The sequence below is a fragment of the Nycticebus coucang genome, chromosome 22 (genome assembly GCF_027406575.1).
Source record: "Nycticebus coucang isolate mNycCou1 chromosome 22, mNycCou1.pri, whole genome shotgun sequence".
NCBI classification, from domain to species: domain Eukaryota; kingdom Metazoa; phylum Chordata; class Mammalia; order Primates; family Lorisidae; genus Nycticebus; species Nycticebus coucang.
In genome coordinates, this window is record NC_069801.1 from 39,811,950 (window position 1) to 39,817,324 (window position 5,375).

General features: G+C 45.9%; 1 long non-coding RNA gene across 1 annotated transcript; it reads right to left on the reverse strand.

The window, feature by feature from the left end:
- Positions 1-755: 755 nt before the first annotated feature.
- Positions 756-5,138, reverse strand: LOC128575516 (uncharacterized). Its single transcript, XR_008377011.1, has 3 exons — positions 4,153-5,138; positions 3,301-3,498; positions 756-1,629 (listed from the first exon to the last, which is right to left on the reverse strand). It is a non-coding gene; the product is annotated as an uncharacterized LOC128575516 (long non-coding RNA).
- Positions 5,139-5,375: the final 237 nt, after the last annotated feature.

Sequence of the window (5,375 nt, forward strand, 5' to 3'; positions counted from 1 at the left end):
GGGCCAGGAGCCTGCAGGCAGCTGAATATGTGGGTCTGGAACTCAAGACAATCTGTGCCAGAGAGATTGGGAGTTCCAGCTTGAGGCCAAAGGAGTGGCAAGCCAAAGAGGAATAGAAGGAGATGCAGAGACTAAAGCGAACCAACACTGAAAGAAGGGGTTGAGGAAGAGGGAAGGGACAAACCAGTAAAGAAAACCAAAAGAGTGGCAGGACAAAAACAAAACAAAGTAACAGGAGAGAGAGTTATCAATGGGACCAACTGTAGCAGAAAAATCAAGGCACATAAGGAACTGAAAACTGCCCCCTGGGTTTTCTTGCAACATGGTGGCCTAGGAACTTTCTTGCTAAAAATAATTTAAAACATTAGACTATATAATTTAAAATACTAGTAAAAAATATATACATATATATATTTTTACTCACAAGATTTCAGTATTTGGTAATCATTCTCAGTAGGTCTTTTTTTTTTGTAGAGACAGTCTCACTGTACCACCCTTGGTAGAGTGCCATGATGTCACACAGCTCACAGCAACCTCCAGCTCTTGGGCTTACACGATTCTCTTGCCTCAGCCTCCCGAGCAGCTGGGACTACAGGCGCCCACCACAACGCCTGGCTATTTTTTTGTTGCAGTTTGGCTGGGGCTGGGCTTGAACCCGCCACCCTCGGTATATGGGGCTGGCGCCCTACTCACTTAGCCACAGGCGCCGCCGTCAGTAGGTCATTTGTATAAAATAAAACAGAGTATCGTTTACACCTGAAACATAAATGAAATATTATTTTGTAAAATATGAGTGCTTTATCTAAATTATGGCAAAAGCTTATTTTATTACCTTACTCATCCAGGGATCACTTATTTAACAGCTTGGATCTCTGAATATGACCAAAATATGAAGAATGATGACAAAATCCTAGGATTTTTTTCAGGTCCCCACTTAGCACTCTCTACTGTTATTTGTTTTTTTGTTTCAGGTTAATTCAGGGTACAGAGAATTAGGTTCCAATGTTTGCATTTGTTAGGTAAAGTCCCTCTTATAATTGTGTCCCACCCCCAAGAGGTGTGCCATACACCCTAACATTGTGTCCATTAAGTGGGAGCACACCCACCCTCTCCCTCATTTCCCTCCCTGCACCCTTTTGATTTTTTTCTCTTATGTGTGTGTGTGTGTGTATTAGATTGTCTACTGGCTTTCTATTATAATTGACTACATTGGATTCTTGCTTCTCCATTATTATGATACCTTACTAAGAAGAATGTGTTCCAACTCCATCCAGGTGAATACAAAAAATGTAAAGTCTCCATCTTTTTTAGTGGCTGAATAGTATTCCACATTATACATACACCACAGTTTATTAATCCATTCCTGGGTTGGTGGGAATTTAGGTTGTTTCCACATTTTGGCAATTGTAAATTGAGCTGCAATAAACAGTCTAGTGCAAATGACCTTATGATAAAATGATTTCTTTTTTCTTCTGAGTAGATGCCTAGTAATGGGATTACAGGATCAAATGGGAGGTCTAATTTGCATTCTTTGAAGATTCTCCATACTTCCTTCCAAAAAGGTTTATTAGTTTGCAGTCCCACCAGTAGTGTAAAAGTGTTCTCTTCTCTCCATATTCATGCCAGCATCTGCACCAAAAAATATATTTTTAAAAATTAAATTCATCCAGGGGGCGGCGCCTGTGGCTCAAGGAGTAGGGCTCCGGTCCCATACGCCGGAGGTGGTAGGTTCAAACCCAGCCCCGGCCAAAAAAAAAAAAAAATTAAATTCATCCAGCGCTGGTCCCATATGCCAGAGGTGGCGGGTTCAAACCCAGCCCCGGCCAAAAAAAAAAACTGCAAAAAAAAAAATTAAATTCATCCATTAGCTGACAAAAATAAGAGAAATATTAAATCCAAAAAATAATAAAAAATGAATAGTGAAAGCAGGACAATATAAAATAAGCAAATCCCTATAGTTGGCTTTGATCCTGAGAGCAGTTCCTATGCCCAATGACCCTGAACATTGGTTTGTGGGGTGGTCTCTAAATTTATGAGAAAGAAGACAAAGCCCAGGGCCCACTCACTGTGGGAAGTATGTTTAAGGCAGTAGTTCTCAACCTTCCTAATGTCGTGACCCTTTAATACAGTTCCTCACGTTGTGGTGACCCCCAACCATAAAATTATTTTCATTGCTACTTCATAACTGTAATTTTGCTACTGTTGGGTGGCGCCTGTGGCTCAGTGAGTAGGGCGCCTGCCCCATATGCCGAAGGTGGCGGGTTCAAACCCAGCCCCGGCCAAACTGCAACAACAACAAAAATAGCTGGGCATTGTGGCGGGCGCCTGTAGTCCCAGCTGCTCGGGAGGCTGAGGCAAGAGAATCGCGTAAGCCCAAGAGTTAGAAGGTTGCTGTGAGCCGTGTGACGCCATGGGACTCTATCCGAGGGCCGTACAGTGAGACTCTCTACAAAAAAAAAAAAAAAAAATTTTGCTACTGTTATGAATCGTAATGTAAATATCTGATATGCAGGATATATTTTCATTGGTCGCAACCCACAGGTTGAGAACTGCTGGTTTAAGGAATTTCTCTTAAGGGCAGGACCCCAAAGGGCTATGCCCACACTATGAGAATGAATTAGAAATAGATGTAACCCTCGCCTACCTCTCTCCCTCACACCAGAGGACTACAAAGCACCTAGGTGCTAAGTGGAAGAGGGAAGAAGTCTCCCCTGAGAATTTATAACTATAAGCAGGCCCTTGTCTGGTTTTGCAGACCAAATTTACACTATTTTGGAAGGCTGAAAAACTTTAAAGTGGTCATTTACTCCACCTGGACATGGATTAGTAGCGGCTCCAGGTGTCCAACAGAATTTCTTTTTTCCCCTTTCCTGGGCTTTAGGATGTTGTTTCCTGAATCTGCAGACCCCTACAGGGTTGTCACAGGTTCTGGCCTCTGTATGTCCTACTCTTATTCCTTAGAAAATAACCTTTCTGTAACTGGCTCCCAAAGATTCATCTTTACCTTGGTTCTTTTTTTTTTTTTTTTGAGACAGAGTCTCACTTGGTCACCCTCAGTAGAGCACTGTGGCCTCATAGCTCACAGCAACCTCAAACTCTTGGGCTTAAGCGATTCTCTTGCCTCAGTCTCCTGAATAGCTAGGACCACAGGCACCCACCACAATGCCCGGCTATTTTTAGAGATAGGGTCAGGCACTTGCTCAGGCTGGTCTCAAACCTGTGAGCTCAGGCAACCCACCCACTTCGGCATCCCGGAGTGCTAGGATTACAGGTGTGACCCACCACGCCCAGCCTTCTTACCTTGGCTCTTAAGCTATCCTGCACTGCCATCCACATCTCCCATAGATCGCCTTTTATCTGGCCTCCAGGAATGCCCCCAGCTCTCCCCAGGGCCTACTTCAATCCATCCATCCTAAGTGGCATGTTCAGGACCCATTGCTGGTGAGACTTGGCTTCCTTCTCTGCCAGTGGAACCCTTAGTAGTGAGGAGAAGGAGCCCTGGATGGGAAGTAGGAAGTTAACTCATGCTGACCAAGTTTTGGCCTCAGGGATGAGCCCTATTTATGTATCTTCTCAATTTGTCTCTCACTGGAAAAATAACTGTTCTCTCTCTCTTTTTTAAGTAAAGTTAGTTTCAGAAGAAGCCAAAGCATCAGGGTGAGATAGAGGCATAAACAGGGTTAAACCCAAGCCTGAATCTAGAATTTGTGCTCTTAACATCCCTTTCTCAAAGTTTCCACCAGTGAAACCTCCAATCAACACCAGGCCCAGGATATTTCACACCCTAAGCACAGGCTTGGAATCAGTTATTTTATTTTTATTTCCTATTTTCTCCTTCCAAATATCTCCTGCCTCTACTTTTTCCTCTAACTTTTCCTCCATATTGCAGATAGATTTTTCTAAAATGCAAATGCATCATTGTCCACCTGAAAACCCATCATGGTTTCAAACTGCACTTAGGATAATGTCTAAACTCCTAAAAGAGTCTATGGCTCCCTGTTTTTTCCAACCTCATCTCTATTATTCACACCCTCCCCCTTCTTCACCCCACATATATCCCACTTAAACTGAAGACAAATTACTAGTTTTTCCTCAAACATTTTCTTGATAAAAATGTATTGAATGACTAAAGTCCCACCGGACTTTGCTTACCAGCTAAGTGAGCTCCTCTCCTTCCCAGGCTCTCTCTATTCTTCAAGCTCAGATCAGGTTTCCCCTCCTCAGAGAAGCCTTCATCAACCTTCTCAGGCCTCAGCAGCTACTGCCAATGCCAGTTTCCTCCATTTGAACACAACTGCAGAACTCTTTCCACTTTCAGTTTTTTTCTTCCCTGAAAGAAAAAAAACTAACTTCCCGGTAGCCGACAGGAGTTAATAAAAGGACAACTAGAGGAGTGAGAATCGGGGCCTGTGCACGACTAGAACTGTGGCTAGACTCTGCTACCCCAACTGTATACCCAGGGGCAAGATAAGCTTAACTTTCCACAACCTCTGTTTACTCATCTCATCTGAAAATGCTGAATAAAAATACCCACCCTAGAGACACTGAGAGAATTGAACCTAAGATATGCAAAGTACTGTTCCTAGCCCTTAAAAGTGAGCTACCCTTAGGATAATGTCTAAACTTACACATAAAGAGAAGTTGCTTCCAAACCTTATGAAATACTCTGAGCTCTGTCCATGGTATGTAGTTTTCTGGTTGCTTACTGGGTGATTGAAGTGCCCTCTTGTTTTTATTCCTGAGTCCAGTTCTGCGGACTATCAGGGGACATGTCAAGCCCCTTTTTTTCTTCTCTGGGTGGTGCTGACGTCTTCTTCCCAGACTTAGCCTTTCCTAGACCAAGAATGCCCCCGCGGCGGAGCACAAGAGTGACCTGGGCTCCCCAAGTCCCTGATCCTCTAGCCTGGGCTCCCACCTCCATCCACAGGCTCTCTTGAGTCTCATCCTCCTAGGAGGTTGTGCCGGAGCGCCCCACCACCGGTCCGACCCGGAATGCCCTTTGGCCGCGGCAGGCCCAGGAAGGCAGGGCCCACCTGTCCCCAATCCACGTGCTCCCGGCCTCCTCCGGAAGGCACCACCTTCCTGCCTGGCGCAATACGGACTACATTTCCCAGGGTGCGCAGCGGCGGGGCCTAGGCTCGGCGGGGGCCTGGGACGGCGCGTCACTCCGTCGCCTGCTCAGGAGCGCGCGAGTTGGCGCAAGGACAGGGTCGGAGACCCGGAATGAGTTTCCGCGTAGTTCCGCTGGGCCGTGCCGGGCTGTGCCGGGCCGTGCCGGGCCAGGACAGGCGGGGTTGGGGGCCTGAGTTGGCAGTGCCGGGGACAGGCGCTCGGGGCAGTCCGCGCCTTGCTGAGGTCCCCGCCCCGTCCCGGCC